Genomic DNA, 19,117 nt, shown 5'->3' on the forward strand with positions numbered 1-19,117 from the left:
TGTGTGTATGTGAATCATGTGGACTTAGAGAATGTTCTCATGTAGATATTTGTATTCATGCTGTGAACTCAAATATGCAATTATCCCCACCTGACGTGAGTAGGACCAGCTGAGGAAAGACAGAACATCTAGTTTGCACCTCGAGACACCCATGAAGGATCAGGGCTCTTCAGTGGACCACTGGCAACTCCAAGACTTGCAGAGATGCACGGATGATTGAATCAGGCGTTATTGAGTCTGAAGAGGGTATTTGATGGACAGCGGGAGGAAGGAGATCCGGGTCTTTTTCTGTCGTGATGTGGGGTGGGGAGGTCCTGAGCCATGACATGGTGATGAGAGGACAGGCCTCCTCTCTGGTTGTCCAAAGTAATTTTCAGACAGGTAGTATTCTATAAGTAAAATGTGCTTACCCATTTGTTTCAGAGGTTAGTAGAACTTCTTTTCCCTCACGTTTTCTTCAAGACTCTTAGTTACGGCCACTTACACCAAAGTGTGAGCCTCAAACTCTGCGTCTCTCGCCTGAGATTAAAACCCAAACTTGTTCACACTGTAAAAACAGGCTCGTAATAACAGGAACAAGTGTTGGCAATTCACAGAAAGATAGATTTGCTCCTACTTTGGCTTTCCCTGTACAATCACTGAACCTGTTGAAAGCACACTTGGGGCTAGAAATTCGCTCGAAGCAAGAGGCTAGAATATGACACTTTTGGAAATATTTGAAAAGCAAACAATCTCACTACAACTAGTATTAGTCTTTTAGGTATAATCACTCAAGGTAGACTTATGGTATATGCAATTTGTGTTTTTATAAGTATGGGGTGTGTTTCAATGTTCTGCAAGCCAATTTCCATCTCTAGGCCAATGCCATACCCTTGAACCTGGAATAATCAAAGCAGGAATTTCCGTTTGACATTGAACTCTACTCTTTAGCTGTTAATGAGGCAGAAGTTGTAGAGCCAAGTCCCATGTGGGGCAGTTGGCTTCATATTGAGAGAAACGTCTTTCAAAGGCACAGATTGAATTCCCGTCTCTAGGCAACGCTAGGCAGATGCTTATCATGGACACAATTCAATCTTGAGGAAAGAGTTATAGATGTTTAGTGTACTATAGCTCATACTTATAACTGGGGAAAAAAGTGCCAAACAGGCCCTAATGTTTAGAACAGCCCCAGCGTCCTGTTCATAGACATCGCACCTTTTCCTTCAGTGGTGAGACAAAAAATTTTAAAAATAATTAAATAAATAAAGTTACCTATATATAAAAACACAATTTTGACTTATAACCCAAGTGCCCTATTGACCTAAAAGTATATTTTGTTGCACATAGAATGTTTTGCACACTACTTTCAGTGTTGTTCTTAGATTTTATATATCTTTTTTCAAAATATGTTTTTATTGATTTTTTTTTTTTTTTTTTTTTATCCTCACCCAAGGACATTTTTCCATTTTTGTTCAGGTAGAGTGGGAAGAAGAGAGTGAGAGAAACATCAACATGAAAGGGACACATCGAGTGGTTGCCACCCACATGACCCAACCAGGGCCAGGGACAAACTGCAACCGAGGTACGTGCCCTTAGTGGGAACTGAACCCGGGTCTCTCTGGACCACAGGCCAAAGCTCTAACTGCTGAGCCAAACTGGCCAGGGCTGATTTTATTGATTTTTTTAGACAGAGAGAAAGGGAGAGAGATAGAAACATCATGTGAGAGAGATGCATCTATCAGCTGCCTCCTGCACGCCCCCTACTGGGGATCGAGCCCACAACCCCAGCATGTGCCCTGACCAGGAATTGAACCAGGATCTTTGGTTCCATGGGACGATGCTGAATCCGCTGAGCCACACTGGCCAGGTGGTTTTCATATATCTTATTATTAACATCTCCCATTTTCCCATTTCATAATATATTAGCTAATCTATAAAGAATAGAAAGGTCCCTGGGCTCAGTGGTTAGGGCTTCGGCCCACGGACCAATGAGTCACGGGTTTCAGTTCTGGTCAAGGGCACGTACCTAGGTTGTGGTTCATCCCCAGCCCTGGTCGGGGTTGTGCTGGAGGCAACCAGTTGATGTGTCTTTCTCACATTAATGTCTCTCTCTCTCACTCTCTCTCTTTCTTTCCCCATCTCTCCTACTCTGTCTGAAGATAAATGAAAAAATATCCCCAAGTGAGGATTAAAAAAGAAAAGAAGAATAGAAAGGATGGTACATAAGTCAATTTATCTATACTTCCATTTATCTATCTACCCACCCCTCATCCATTTATTCGTATAGATTTTTAATACACTTCTGAAGTATAATTTATCCTTGCTACAATGATGTTCTCTTTGCTGACTCATTTATCCTTTGAAATCTGGCTTTCAGTCTAGTGAATCTCTCCATATTTCTCTCTCAAAGGTCACTAGGTTAGTTGCCATGTTCAATGTCTATTCTTAATCCCCGGGCTAGGGACAGGAGGGAAGAAAGGTGAATTTCAGAGGTGAGCCATCTCCCCAGAGCCCCGCCCTCTGCCAGCTGGGAGGGCAGGCATGGACAGTCTTGTCCCCTCCCTACCTGCGTGCAAGGGGGCTGCTCCTGGGCCATATTTGAGCAAATAACCAAATGTTCTGTCTCCTAAACACTTCTTGGACTTCCTGACTAATTATCCTTGTTCCACTTTGACCTAAAGATCCTCTCAAATATGGCCCAGTGCAAAATGAAAATGTGGGTTTTGTTGTTCAAAACGCAAGGAGAAGTTCCAAAGTACCATTAAAGATACTCACATAGCCCTGGCCAGTTTGGCTCAGTGGTTAGAGTGTCGGCCTGTGGTCCTGAGAGACCCGGGTTCGGTTCCCGCTAAGGGCATGTACCTCGGTTGCAGTTTGTCCCCGGCCCTGGTCGGTTGTGTGGGTGGCAGCCACTCGATGTGTTCCTTTCACATCGATGTTTCTCTCTCTCTCTCTCTGTTCCTCTCTCTCCCTCCCACTCTACCTGAACAAAAAATGGAAAAATGTCCTCCGGTGAGGAAAAAAAAAAAAAAAGATACTCACATAGCCCTGCCGGTCTGGCTCAGCGGTTAGAGCATCAGCCCATGGACCAGAGAGTCTCAGGTTTGGTTCCCGCTAAGGGCATGTACCTTGGTTGTAGTTTGTCCCCAGCCCCAGTTGGGGTCGTGTGGGTGGCAGCCAGTCGATGTGTCTCTCTCGTGTCTCTCTCGCATTGATGTTTCTCTTTCTCTCTTCCCCCCTCTCTCCCTCCCGCTCTGTCTGAAGATAAAATGCAAAAATGTCCTTGGGTGAGGATAAAAAAATAAAGATACTCACATATAGGTTTTTCATTTCTCTTGCAATTTCTCTCTTCACTGTGATGCTGTTGATCTATTTGCTATTTAATGTCATTTCAATTAAGGAAAATAAAAAATGTAAATTATTAGTGTGAATTTTATCATTTATCTTTATACTGTATAATATTAATTTTAAGTGCAAATTTAAGAGCATTCAGCTTATATGTAGAATTACTGAAATGACACAGTCAGTATCTTGTGGCTCGTGTGCATATGTATTTCATTCTTACCAGAATAGTGGATTCACTGCACAAAACCAACTTTGAAAATTCTGCCTCTTGATAAGCACAAATCCTACCAACACTCTGCCCTGGGCCACTGCTGAGGGAGGCCTGAAAGGGAGAGGAACTGTGGGCTACAGCATTTCCTTTCCTTTTGTGTCATCATTTTCTGTGTCAGTGTTTGGCTAATACAGGGAAAACACTATGCAAGACAGGACACAGGAGGGTTTTTGTTGTTGATTTAGGTTTCTTAAAATGCCATTGATTTCTTTCAAAACAGCAAATTCTGATTTGAACAGAAATTGTGGCTTTTTGGGACTTTCAGGCTCCCCCACTCACCTGAGTTGAAGATGGAACACGCTGTGTACCCTCTGTGAGCCTTGCGGAGCTCGCGCATTGCGGGCACTGGTCTGTGCTCAGGAGACCTCCCGGACGCTGTGTGTGAATAGGGAGGCGAGGCATGCTGGAACAGGTGTGAATGCTGGACATGCGTGTTGCAGACATTTCCTCTGCTCACACACGTGCTCCATGGTCCCATCCAACTTTAGTCACAAAATGCAAGTTCAGAGATAGCATTATTAAGAATTTCAGACTGGAGTCATAGAACATTTCATTAGGCTTGAAGACCTGATCAATGGAGCCTTTCTTGTAAGATTGCACAGGTCACTCACCCGTGAAGCTAGCCCTGGACTCTCAGGTTTCTCTGTTTCATCTAGTCCACCTGATAAGTGTCATATGTAGTCTGTCATCATCTTCTTCTCTTTCTAGATTATATTCACCTTACAGATTCCCTTAACACCTGTTTCTAGCTCCCAGCTTTCCCCCAGGCTGTGAGTATCCAGTGGCCTGCAGAATACATATCTACACATAACATGTCTAAGATAAAATCCATCGTTTTCCTCCTAAAGCTGTACTTACCTGGTTCCGAATTCTCAGTAACTTGGTCTTCAGTCTGTACAAGGCTGATAACATGGTAGTTTCTCAATATATACTGATTTATTGCTCATATTGAAAATCTGCCTCCTCATATGGAAAGTCTTACAACTTTGTAAGACTCAGTCTCATTCAGAAGTTGATTGTTCTGGTTGTAGATGACCCATGCCTTTATTACTTTTCCTTTTAAATTTATTCTTACAGATTATCTTCAAGACATTGCACAGAAGCAATTGATTAATATAAATTTTAACCACCCGTTTTTACTTAACACTAAGGAAAAACTTTTAGCAGGAAAGGCACTGATATTAATAGTTAAAATGGATACTGGGATTTGGGGGTAGATTTCACTTACATATGCTCACACCTTTGCCTTTCATTCTCTCCCAAATAAGCAGTTTCATTTCTTCTTTTCTATTTCCAGATTTGTATATATGTGTACTTTTAAAAAACTCTGCCAGTGGGCCTCAGACTTAGTCCCTTTCAAAGCCACATTGGCTACTGTCTTGTTATTTGAATTCTTCTTCGTTGAAAGAATTGTAACTGGATGGACGTTAATTATGGTGTCTTGATGTTTCCGGCGCTTCCCATTTCTGGTTAGGCCATAAATACAATCACAGTGTTTTTGTTGTTTTTCTGGCACTTTGAGTTGAGACTGCAACCCAGGAAAGGTTCACGGGTACTAAAAACACCACCACCACCACCAAAAAAAGACAAACAGAACTAATACAGAAAGATGGGGGTTTGGATTATTTCAGACCTCATTATGGTATTTGGTTTATATTTAAGTGAGGCTCTAGTCAGTTCCTGTTTTTCTGGGACTCCTCAAACCAGTTTCCAGCCATCTTTGCGTTAGGCTTGGCCTGTGGAAAGACCAAACTGCCTTTTGGCCTGACTGGGGCTCATCCAGTCCTTAATGCCTGCAACACTGAGGTAGAGTTTTTACTTAGTTCAGATGGCCCAGGAACTGGAAATAATGTGTTACTGGTGTAATAGATCCAAAGAAATGCCAGAATAACACGTGGCTTCCAAAAGTGGCCCATGGAGCCGCTGGGCACAAGAAATAGGAAGTTAGCTTAGAGTGCAGGATCAGCCTCCCCGTCTACATCTGCGTCTGGGAGAAGCTAAAGTGCTAGTTGTTTGTGAAATTTGAAAGTAAGATTTTAAATAAGACTTCTAGGCTGTTCTAAGGTATATTTTATTTATGCTATATTACAGTACTACTCTAATTTGGAAGTACCCTGAACAATCTAATGCTATTTCCTTAAGCAGTCTTAACAGTTCTGTGACATTTTATTCTTCAACATCAGAGCCAATAAAGCAAGATATTAATCAATAAAAAAACATTGAGTTTTTGACTCTCCTATCACTTATAAAATAACAGTAAGATGAATAACTCTTACCTTCAAAAAATGAATTTTTTGAGGTAACTATAACAGGTATGTATACGAATAATTAGAAGCCAGTACAATATAGCATATAAAGCATTTTCTTAAAGAAAATGGTCAAAAGAAGAAGAAATTAGATCCCTATGGAGAGGAGAAAGTGAGGCTTAAATTGTCACTCTGAAATTTGATGAGGACCAAAGAGGGCATCGTCAGAGGACTCATGAAAAACAAAATAGCTAATGGTTTTTAGACATTAGTGGATGCTCATGATATTTCACATTTCTTTAGCTATGAAAGGACATGACATTTCCAAAGACTGCACAGTGTGGTGTATTGAAGAGTTGAGGTGTGATTGTGGAGGAATTTAGGAACTTGAAACAGTAGCTTGTCTTGATAGAGTAAGCAATTATTTCTTTATGGGAGTGGGTGGTGGAGGGAAATAAGAAAGGTCTATTCAGACCCTTTGTCTATTTTTAATTGGGGTGTCTTTTTAATACTGAGTTGTAGAAATTCTTTATATATTCTAATATATAGAATTCCTTTATCAGATATGTGATTTGCAAACCAGATTTCTCTCATTTTGTGGATTGTCTTCTCACGTTTTTTTATAATTATGTACTGTGTAGTACAAAAGTTTTTAATTTTGAAGTCCAGTTTATCTTTTGTTGCTTGTACTTTTGGTATCATATCTAATAATCATATGACAAATCCAAGGTCACAGAGATTTACTCCTATGTTTTCTTCTAAGAGTTGTACAGTTTTTGTTCTTACATTTAAGTCTCATCCATTTTGAGTTCATTTTTTGTGTATGGTGTGAAGAGTTTAACTTCATTCTTTTACATATGGTTATCAATTTGTCTCAGTGCCTTTTGTTGAGAAGATTATATTTTGCCATTGGACAGTCTTAACACCCTTGTCAAAAAAACCAATTGACTAGTCCTGGCCTGTGTGGCTCAGTTGGTTGGAACATCGTCCCATACACTGAAGGTTTCGGGTTCAATTCCCCATCAGGGCACATGCCCAGGTTGCCGATTTGATCCTGGTCAGGGTGCATATGGGATGTAACTGATCAATGTTTCTCTCCTCTTTCTCTAAAATCAATTAAAACAAACAACAGACAAAGAAACAGTTGACCACAGACCATGGGTTTATTTCTGGACACTCAGTTCTATCCCATTGGTCTTTATGGCTACCCTTGTACCAGTACTGCACCGTTTTGAGTACTTAGGTTTTGTAGTAAGTTTTGAATCGGAAAAGTATGATTCTTCATACACAGTTCTTCTTTTTGGCTATTCTGAGTTACTTGGCAATACATATGAATTTTAGAATCAGTTTGTCTGTTTCTGCAAATAAGTTAGCTGAGATTCTTATAGGGATTTTAGATGATTTGTGGGGGAATTGCCAGCTTAACGACATGACGTGTTTAGAGCCATGGACATGGGATTTTTTTTCCACTTATTTAGGTCTTTAAATTTTTTTTACAATGTTTTATCATTTCCAGAGTATAAGTTTTATACTTCTTTTGATCAATTTATTCCTAAGTATTTTTGTATTATTACTATTTAAAATTTATTTTATTGCCGACAGTATTACAGATGTCTCCAAGTATTTTATTATTTTTGATGATGCTACTGTGAATGGAATTGTTTTCTTAATTTCATTTTTGGATTGTTCATTGTATAGAACAACAAAAGACTTTTGTCTGTTGATCTTATATTCTGCAGCCTAACACCAGACCCAGAATGTGGATCATGCCAGGTGTTCAATATAGAGGTGGGAAAAGTAGGTTTACAGTTGTGAGTATGTGAAACACAGTTTATTCATGTATCATTATTTATTAATTATATTATTTTCCATTTGAACAACTGTAAACCTACTTTTGTCTACCCTGTATATTAGGTCCCTACTTTTTTATGTTGCAATTAAATACATTTTGCCTTCCATCCATAATCTATGTAGTTACCAGCAGAGGAAAGTCTTATGCCTGATGATTTTTTCACACCACCTGCTAATTAACAGTTACAAAGTGTTTGTTGTTTTCCTCTTAGTATCACATTTAAATATTAAACCCACTTGATGAGGTCACCAAGTGTTTTAGCAAAAACATTTTCCTTTATCTTCATTGAGATCTGTCTTGTGCCTCATTCTTTCAGTGAACTATTACCAACTTTCTTGTCTAAGACGTTTCAGTAAATGATGCTTCTGAGGTTATTTTTAAATTAAAATATTTTTTTCTTTATTGATTTTTAGAGACAGAGAAAGAGAGAGGGAAAGAGAGATAGAAACATCGATGGGAGAGAACATCAACTGGCCGCCTCCTGCATGCCCTTCACTGGGTACTTGGCCCACAACCTGGGCATGTGCCCTGACCGGGAATCAAACCAGTGACCTCTTGGTGCATGGGTTGACACTCAACCACAGAGTCACACCGGTTAGGCGGGTTATTTTTGATAACTAAGTAAAGTCTGCATCACTTTTCTGTTAAGGACATTTCTAACCATCAGCAATAGGCTTATTTTTCATTTCACAGAGATGCAAAATAGGGAGCTCTGTCATTCCCGTAACATCTATTTTATTAATAACCCTAAAGCCACTGGCTATGTTCTTGGAATAGGTGTTTTCATATTTTTGCATGTTCAGTGTAATCCTATGAGTTTTGCAGAAAATCCCAACACCTGATTAAATAAAATAAACAGGTCATGTGAAGATTTTCTACGTATTATTTGTTGTGTTGTTATTTAATGCAATATAACTTGTGGTAACTTGGAACCCATGCAGTAAGGAGCCAATTTAATGGCCAATAGATTTATTTTGATAATAATGATGACATTTTGGGAAGAATAAGAAAATGTTGAAGATGTTTACCATCCTTCTTGATGCACTTTCCATAGTCATAGACTCTAGGTTATAAAGTACCTTTTTTAAATTCCTGTCAACCATCAGACCTGTTAGTAAGATTTGGAAGACATAGTATTTACAGTACTCAAGGCTCTGGAAATACCAAACTACAAGTAGTGGTTTATCAGTTTTGGTTCTGATAAAGTTGTATAAGAAAGTTGTAAGAAAATTATTCAAGTAGCATTGAGATAACAAATAGCATTTAAAGTCCCTTTTCATCTAGAGAGTTTATAATTCTAATTGTATGGATACTTAGGAGACCTATTTCTAGATAATGAAATATGAGGCACAGAATTCTAGGGTTTTTTTTTAGGGAAAACGTCCTCACTCCTACTAAAGAGCAATCCCCCTTTTTCCCCTGTGGCCCTTATGGTTGGAAAGGCTCCGCTATCTTTGACCATGGGATTCAACAGCCTTAGGGCCAATTTAACATACTGGGAACAAAACAATGGTGAGATGAAAAGAATTTGGGTTTTTAATATTGTGTTTGAGATACTGATTGTACCCAGCTTGAAGTCTACTATATCTTTGACTTCTGGCTATATAAGAAAAATTTTTCTATTGTTTAAACTAGTGATGTATAGGGCTTAGTACTTAAGGAAACAACCTGAGAGTACCCTTTAAAATATTTTCACAGATACTGTCAAATTGCTCTGCAATCTCACCAGCAGTATATGAGTGCCCATTTTATAACACAATTTCATTTCATTTGCCAGGCTACAAATGGCATCTTTTAACTTAGACATATCTTTAAATTAAAATGTGGGCAACTATTTTCCATTAGTTCCTCCTGTTCATTTATTTTTTTAATAAATTGTTTTTTTTTCTATTCCTTTAGTAAGCCTTCTAAAAGAATGTTAAATATTTCTCTCATTAATTTATTGTTAGTTCCTGTAATATAAGAATAATAATTATCAACATTGTATTCCATAATCTTTATAAGCATTTTTCTAGTTTGCTTTCAATTGAAGTTTGATTTTAGGTACATATAAAACTTAACCTTTTTATATAACCAATTATATAGAAATTCTTCATTGTTCAAATGCCCTTATGCATAATAAAATTAGTTAAGTCATCATCAATACTTTACAAGTGTTTCATAGTTTCAAATTTTACATTTAATAATTCAACTCAAAAATTTGTCTTTATGATATGAGGTGACGGTCATTTTTCAAAATATTCATCTCTGTTGTCTCTTTTTTAAAAAGTCTAATGATTTTTGGTTAGGTAGTACACTCACATGGTTCAAAACTCAAAAGCTATAAAGTATTATATGGAATTAATGTAGAGACAATTATGTTTTCTTTATATACATTCTATATTGAAAATTATTTTTCTGTATTTACTTGAATAAGACTATAGATTTTGAATAATTATTTAAAAAATCACATTTTATCTGCCAATACTTTTATATCACAGTTTTCTCATTCTTGAGTTTGTGATTTTGCTCTCTTAGTTGGACAGTATTTACAAGTAATTTTATCCCAAGAAGTCAGCATAGGTGGTGGAGTGAGCTGAATGATGACCCCACAGATATGTCCACGTCTGAATCCCCAGAACCAATGATTATTTTCTTATATGGCGAAAGGTGATGAAGTTGAGGAATTTGAGAAGAGGTTGTCCAGGATTATCAGGTGAACCCAGTGCCGTCACGTATATCCTTATAAGGAAGGCGGAGGGAATGTTGACATGAACATGGAGAAGAGGTGATGAGAAGAGGAGGCTCATTGGAGTAGTGGATCTATAACCCAAGGAACAGCAAGGGCTACTGCAGCCATCAGGAGGTCAAGAGGCAAGGCGTGGATTCTTCCTCCGAGTCTCCAGGAGGAGCACAGCCAAGCTGACACCTTGATTTTGGACTTTGACTTCCAGAACTGGGAGAAATAGATTTGTGTTGCTTTAAACCACCAAGGTTTTAGAAATTTGTTACAGAAGTCCTAGAAAACTAACTAGGTAGAACTTTATGAACACTGATTTAGTAAATAAGAGTCTTTTTCTGCCTTAACATGTAAACCACAAATGGGCAAGGTGTAAAATTTGGGGGTTACAATACCTTATTCCTCTTATATTCTCTGAATATTGTTTGATTGACTATTATTCTTGACCATTGTCCATTTTAAGGGAACGTACACTTTTTTCTTTCTTCTGGGATCTGTTTTTCTTTCTTCTGTTAGAATGTTTTCAAGGGTGTGACTCTCTTTATTGGTAGCTTTCTAGAGGGAAGGGAGCTTTTTTAAAACACAGGGTTTGTTTTCTTCAGCTCCGAATATGTTCTTCTATTCAGGCTCTGCATTAGTCTGTTCAGGTGGCTTACACTCAACAGAAATGTATTGTTCACAGGTCTGGAGGCTGGAAGTCCGGGATCAAGGCACCAACAAATTGGTGTCTGGTGAGGAGGGCTGGCTCTTTGAGCCACAGACAGTCATGTTTGCCATAACTTCACACAGCGGGAAGGGCACGAGAATGCTCTGGACCTCTTTTATCAGTGCACGCATCCCATTCATTATCTTCACCCTTGTGCCTAATCATTTCGCAAAGCACCCGTCTCTGCCCCAAACCCTCCCATTGGGGGTTACGTTTCAATGTACGTATTCCAATGTTGGTTTTTACTCTCACGCCGTTAGCTCTCTTTCAGTCCATTCTAATTTTGTGTTGTGTTTTCTAGCTTGTTCTTTCCTTGTGATTTTTGGCATCTTGCTTATAGAAGCTTTATCTTCTTATCCTTAATTGGGGTTGCTGAGCATTTTCCTAAAAAGTGCTTTTGGATCCTGTAGTAGGACATTTGCAGAGATATATTCTTCCTCTGTTTCACCCAGATACTATTTTCTCATACAATTACATCTTTTTTTTCTTAGTAAATTACATTTAATATTCTAGTTAAAACGATCACCTGTAACCAGTCTATGACAAAGAACAGCAATCATCTGCCTTACTATAGTTTAACCCCCGGCTGTTCTAATCCCCACAGTCCAAAAGCAAACCTTTGCACTCTTTTTATTTGGTTTCTTCTGGTAATTGCCTTCTTGCTCTAAGCATGTTTATATTACTATCTTCTGATTTGGTAGTTTAGAGTTTATTATCATAGTATGGTCTATGGGGTTATATCTCTAATACATCCCTCCCTTGATATTCTAAAAGAATATTTCCATAATTCTTCTGTCAATCAGTATTTAATGTTTGCATTATTATGACTTGGTATATTTCCCTCACAAGCCATGTACTATAGCATAAATACATCTCTCTTGCTTTCCCAGTAGTCACTAATTGCTTACTCATTATTTGATTAATTTGGATATATCGATCATTAATTCACACCTAATCTCTCTCACAGAAGATTAATCTCCTCTCAATTTACCAGCCTTATTTTTCTGTTGGAGACGACCTTTCTGGAGTCCTTCAACCTCCTGTCTGGTGGGGACGGCTTGCCCTGGGACAGCTGTCAGCTTGGGAATTTGCTGCACCATTAAGTTAGAATTCCCCTTCCCCCGCATCCAGGAATTCACTTCTTTCCTACGTCAAATCCTTCTTTCCTGGACTCTTGTGTCCTCTTTCCTGGTTCTTTCCTTGTTTGGTTGTTTCAGTAAGCTATTTCCCAGGAGCGTCCTGAGAAAGGTGTAAGTAAAGCCAAAATTTGAGAGTTTACATATCTAAAAATGTTTTTCTTTATTCTACCCTTGCACATTTTTTGCTCCTTTGGCAGGGTATAGAATTGCACTTTATCTTTTGTCTTTTATACTTTGATATCCTCACTTTGTTTGCTTATAAGGTCTAGAGTTACTTTTGCAAAATCCTGGGCATTCACTTATTTTGTTTGTAAACTGGTTTTGTTTTCCCAACTTGGGATGTTTTTAGGATACTTATCTCTGAGGCTTTTGAATGTCAGTACAAAGTAACTTGGAAAGTGTTTGTTCATTCACTGAGTTGCATGAAGTAGACCTTAAATTTGAAATATGCCATTTGATTCTAGAAATTTACATTTTATTTTAACTTGATATTTTCTTCCCTTATGTTTTCTCTAAGATTTTTCCTGACCTTCTGTTACTTAGATATTTCCTACCTTAGTTTGTATCTCGAATTTTCTTTTCTTTTCTTTCTTTCTTTCTTTCTTTCTTTCTTTCTTTCTTTCTTTCTTTCTTTCTCTCTTTCTCTCTTTCTCTCTTTCTCTCTTTCTCTTTCTTTCTTTATGCTATTTCCCATTTTTTCTCTTTTGTCCTGTTTTCTGGTAGGTTTTCTCAACTTCCCCTTTTGACATTTCAATTAAAATTCTAATTTATCTTATCATATCTTTAATATCCAAAAGCTTTTTTGTGTCCCCTGAATGTCTTTTTGTTGTTGTTGTTAATCCACACTTGGGGATATTTTTTCCATTGATTTTTTTGAGAGAGTGGAAGGGAGGGAGGTAGGGGAAGAGAGAGAGAGAGAAACATTGATGTGAGAGAGGCACATTGATTGGTTGCCTCCCACACAGTCCCCACTGGGGCCAGATCAAACCTTCAACCCAGGTGCATGCCCTTGACCCCAGACCCTGCAGTGCATGGCCGATGCTCTAATCACCAAGTCACACCGGCCAGGGCCCTGGACATGTCTTTTTAAAACAGAACTCAGTTTTTGTTTTTTTGGGTGCAGTATTTCTCTCACCCCTTTTGATGATATTCTTCCTCTCCCTCTTGCTCTCTCCATCTTTCTCTTTTTTTTCCTACTTACTTCTGCTCCTTGTGTTGTCTCTACCTTCCTTGAGTTCCTTTGTTTCTGTTTGTGTGTTTTGGTCCCTGTTTGGGATTCTCCTCTGACAATCATCTCCACTTGAAACTGTTTTTAGGCTTTTTGTGTGGTCTGGGAGAAGTTTATCAAGTAACAGCTTCACTGAAGTTTGACTGGACAGAGATCCAGCCACTGTGTTTATGAGAGGGTCCCTAGCTGTCGGTCCCTGCGGGTCTTGCCTCTTGGCAGATGTGTTTCCCGGCGAGGCGTGCCCCTGCCCCTGCCCCGTGGGCACAGTGTGGCTCTCCGTGCTCTAGAGCATGTGGGAGGAAGGGACCCGACTCTCAGCTCTCCATGTTGGGCCTTCTGGTTTGATCTTTTAATTGTTATATTACAGAACTGTAGCCTCTGTGCCCAGAATTCCCAATTCCAGAATCTCTTTGGTTCAGCTTACCCAAAAAATTCACCTTGGGCAGATGGAGGTGGGTATTTGCCGGGCTTCACATAATTTGGGAGGAGATCTAGGGGTCTATCTGATTCTTTGATGTATTTTTAAGTGATTCTTTTCTTAATTCTAAGTTCTAACCTATAACAGCTGCCTGGAGGCTTTCCTGGTGTCTGTTGTGCCAACTGGCTCATACACCAGCCCCCCCGGTGGGGCCAGATACTTCTCTTCTATCTGCTTTCAGCGTTCACATTTTTATTTGTATCACTTGTTTACTCTTATCTTCTCTTGCTTCCTTTGTCCTTTCATTTATGTCAAGAAAAAGCAGAGGTATATATGTTTTTAATCCCCCTTGCCATCCCCAAAATGGCTTTATCCTTTTTCTTCCACAGTAGTGTTTTTTATGGGCTCTTTGTAGTTGCTCCCTTCTCTGTCTTCCTCCTTCTGTGTCATGTGACTTGGTGAAACCAGGTGGTTAAATCATCATTTCACTCTCTTCTCATCATCACTGTTTAAATCTATAACTTTAGAGCAAGTTAATCTCCACAACTCCTGAATCATTCACTAGTTTCTATATTGCTTGCATTAATGAAATGCATCTCTACCCTTTTCTAGTTTGATTTCCCTCCTTCCTTCTTCCTTCTCATTTTCCCGCTAATTAGTTTTTTATTCATTTAAACTGATAACAGTATCTGAAAAGCTAAATTACAGGGATGCACTGTACCTTAAGTACTTAACCTATGGAGACAATCTATGGGGGCAACTTCATCTATGGGGACTACTCACCTTTAAAGATGCACTGCACCCCCAAATTTTCTTTTCCTTTGAGCCTGATCATTTTCCAGGAATTTGTATGATCTAGAGTCATCAAGTCTCCTTCCCCTCAAATCAAAAGATGTTGTAACACTGTCTCCTTGAATGCCAAGTTGCAGAGAAAAATATCATGCCAATCTGATTTTGTTGTTTTATTATCTATTGTTCATTTATTTGCTTGCACGTATGCTTGTAGAATTTCTTTTTTCTTATTCTAATTCCAAAATTCTTTCACAATGAATTTGGCATGGGTATCTTTCCATTTCGTTTACCTGGACGTGGTTGGCTATTCATAGTTGCATATTTGGGTCTCTTGTTTTGAAAAATTTTCTTCAGTTATGTTGTTGTTACTTCTTGTCTACTCTGTTCTGTTTTCTTATTTTGGAGTATATCCAAGTCTGAGATTAAAATTTCTGCTCTCACTTCTCGCTCTTCATATATCTATCATATTCTTTTATTCTTTTTAGATCCTTTTCTTATTCTTATGTATTCTGGGAAGGTTGCATACCCTGCCATTTCAGTTTTGCTCTTTGCTTCCTGAACTGGGTTTCATTTCTGTTATTGCTCGATGTTATTTCTACGTGACCCTTCCTTACCTCACCCAGTCTTTGCTCCTCCTTGGGTTCTTATATGTGCACTTCACTCTATTGGCTTTTTGTAGTCATGGTGCTAGCGGCTGACTAGCTGTTCACCTAACTTGCTTCGCCTTTTTCCTGGCATCAACTAGATAACACTGCTCAGCCCACTTGAAGTTAAATACATGCCTAGGATCAAATTTTGCCAGTGGGATGTAGGACGAACTCATCCAAACCACTTCCAGATCAGGCCCATAAAAGCTCCCACATTCAGTCTTCCGTGCTATTTCCCCGTCCATGGCAACGTTAGAAGTCATGTGTTGAAGATGATGGAGCCACAAGGTAGAAAGATCCTGGTTCCTCAAATTGCCAATAGGAGAAGAGCCATCTGCTAATCAGGGACATATGTTTTAGACTTCACAGTCTAGAGAAATAAACTTTAATTTTCTTGAACCACTGAAATGTGGGATCTTTATTTGCCAGAACAGTATAAACTTAACTAATATTCATTGCCTATTTGTTCATTGTGCTTTTTGTTTTTTAATCCTCACCTGAAGATATTTTTTCCATTAATTTTTAGAGACTGAGAGAGTAGGGAGAGGGGGAGAGGGAGAGACATCAGTGTAAAAGAGGCCCATTGATTGATTGCCTCCTGCACCCTCCCCTACCAGGGCTGGGGATCGAACCTGCAACCCAGGTATGTGCCCTTGACCAGGAATTGAACCCATGATCCTTTGTTTCACAGGCGATGCTCTAACCTCTGAGTCACACTGGCCAGGGCCATTATGCTTTCTTTATTTGCCTCTTGTGTGTAAGTCATATCTTTGACATCCTTTTTGAGACTGGCCAGCTTTTTCTAATTCTCTCTGAGTTCTTTGTATGAGTCTTTGAATGATGTTCTCATTACCTTGTGTTGTCATATTTATTAGTTCCATGTTAATTTTTGCCTTTTTACTCATTCATTAAAGTGTAATAATTTTTGCAAAATGCAGATTGTCAGAAAATAGGCTGGGTGACTTTTTTTACTTGGCTATGCTAACTTTATACATATTGTTATGAATGAATCTGTTTCTAGAATCCTCAGTTATTCGAAGATTTTCATTATCTGGTCAGCATCCATATAGACCTGCTTTGATGCATCAAGTTGCAATTCTATTCTACCCCCATGAATTGGTTGCCTAGTACTGTGAACCAAAAAAGGGCAGTAAAAGCCAGTCTCCCAGCATGCACTGCTGCCAGAGGTTTCCTGTTTCTGCTCCAACTCCAGTGTTTTTCCTCTGGGTAGGAGAACAAACACTCATCCACTTCCACACCTGTGTATTTCTTGACTCATTTCATGTGGAGATATAACTACAATTGCCTGAGAGTCTATTGGGTGTGCTGTAGAGATTGGTATTCAGATCATCCCACAAACAATTTCTTTTTAGGGGGGACAGCTCTACAGTTTCTTTTTGATAAGTTGTAGGCCTTTGATTTACTTAAGGCACAGATTACTGGGCCCCACTATGGAAATTTTGGTTCAGCAATTCTAGGGTTAAGCCCAGGAATCTAGTTTTAAAAACTCCTAGGTGGTTTTGACATGTAGCTAAGAACCTAATCTTAAAGGAAATTAACACTATAGAAGGTAATTAAAAAATAATTTTTCTTATAACCTAAGTTTTTGTCAACAGATGATAAAATGTGGTATTTATATAAAATGGAATATTATTCAGCTTTACAAAAGGAAAGGATTTCTGATGCATACTACAACATGAATGAACTTTGAATGAACTTTGTGCTAAATAAAATAAACCAATCAAAAGGACAAATGCTGTATTATTTTGCTTATATGAGATACCAAAAGCAGTCAAATTCATAGAGACAGAAAGTGGAATGATGTTTACAAGGGACCAGGGCAGACAAAAATGGAGAATTACTGTTTAATGAATATGGTCTTAGTTTTATTTATTTATTTATTTATTTATTTATTTATTTATTTAGGCTCTGCTGTTTTATTTTTTAATTTTTTAAATTTATTTTAAAAATTTTTATTTATTTTTTTGTTACAGATATTTCACCTTTTTTACCCCATTGGCACCACCCTCCCCACTCCACCCCCGCCCCGTCCCCGGCTTAGTTGTCCATGTCCATTGGTCATGCATACATGCATATAAGGTCTGTGGTTTATCTCTTCCCACCCTCCCACCCCCTCTTCTGAGGGATGTCAGTCTGTGCCCTACTTCCATGTTTCTGGGTCTACCATATTCCTCAGACTGTTATGTTCATTATATTCCGTATATAAGTGAGATCATGTGGTATTTGTCTTTTTCTGCTTGGCTTATTTCACTTAGGATAATACTTTCCAGGTCCCTCCATGTCATCTCAAAGGATAAGAGATCTTTCTTTCTTACCGCTGCATAGTACTCCATTGTGTATATGTACCACAGCTTAAATGTGATCCGTGAATCCATAAAAATTCTAGAAGAAAATGTAGGCAACAAAATTTCGGACATCATAAGCAGCAGAATTTTCACTGATACATCACCTAAGGCAACAGAAACAAAGGAAAAAATGAACACATGGGACTACATCAAACTAAAAAGCTTCTGCACAGCAAAAGAAACAATCATCAAAATGGAAAGGCAACCCACTGTATGGGAGAACATCATTGCCAATGATGTATCAGATAAGGGGTTAATTTCCAATATATATAGAGTGCTCATACAACTCAACAAAAGGAAGACAAAGAACCCAATTAAAAATTGGGCAGAGGAGCTGAATAGACACCTCTCCAAATAGGACATACAAATGGCCAAGAGACATGAAGAAATGCTCAATATCACTAATCATCAGAGAGATGCAAATTAAAACAACAATGAGGTATCACCTCACACCTGTCAGAATGGCCACCATCAACAAATCATCAAACAACAAGTGTTGGCGAGGGTGTGGAGAAAAGGGGACTCTAATACACTGCTGGTGGGAATGCGGACTGGTGCAGCCACTATGGAAAACAATATGGTGTTACCTCAAAAAATTAAAAATAGAACTTCCATTTGACCCAGTGATCCCACTTCTAGGAATATACCCTAAGAAGCCTGAAACACCAATCAGGAAGAATATATGTACCCCCATGTTCATAGCAGCACTATTTACAATAGCTAAGATCTGGAAACAGCCCAAGTGTCCATCTGTAGATGAATGGATAAAAAAGCTGTGGTACATATACACAATGAAGTACTATGCAGCGGTAAGAAAGAAAGATATCTTATCCTTTGAATATGGTCTTAGTTTTAGAAGACAAAAAGAGTTCTGGAGGTGGATGATGGTGATGGTCACACAATGACATAGATGTCCTTAATACTTGAACTGTACACAAAATAATTCAAGTGGCAAATATTGTTTTTTAATTTTACTGATTTAAAAAATCAAATAGAAAACAATTAAATTCTCTTCTTATTCTACCCCTTGAACATTTATATCATTAGAGATCTACAAGCAATAAATCTTGGTTGTATTTATCAGAACACTGTATTTTAAGCACTGAGTGAACTTTTTACTGATTGTTGTTATGAAAGGTTTGTTCTGGAAATTCCTTGTGACTTCTGCCAGTCTCCTTGAGACAGAAGTTATCTTCATTAGGAAGAGATATAACTAACATTATTTCTGGTAAGTCCAATGAAGAACCTGAGCTGTTGGGAGCAATTAGGATTTTTAGGAATGGATGTGTCTGGGGACATTTGTCAGGTTGTGAGGAGGACTCAGGAGTTGGTGTCATGGTGGGGTCTCTAGCATGGAGAGCACAGGCTCCGGGGGGAGTGAAAAGAGTTCAAGGAAAACTCATCATTGT

Source organism: Molossus molossus, unplaced genomic scaffold (genome assembly GCF_014108415.1).
Source record: "Molossus molossus isolate mMolMol1 unplaced genomic scaffold, mMolMol1.p scaffold_m16_p_8, whole genome shotgun sequence".
NCBI classification, from domain to species: domain Eukaryota; kingdom Metazoa; phylum Chordata; class Mammalia; order Chiroptera; family Molossidae; genus Molossus; species Molossus molossus.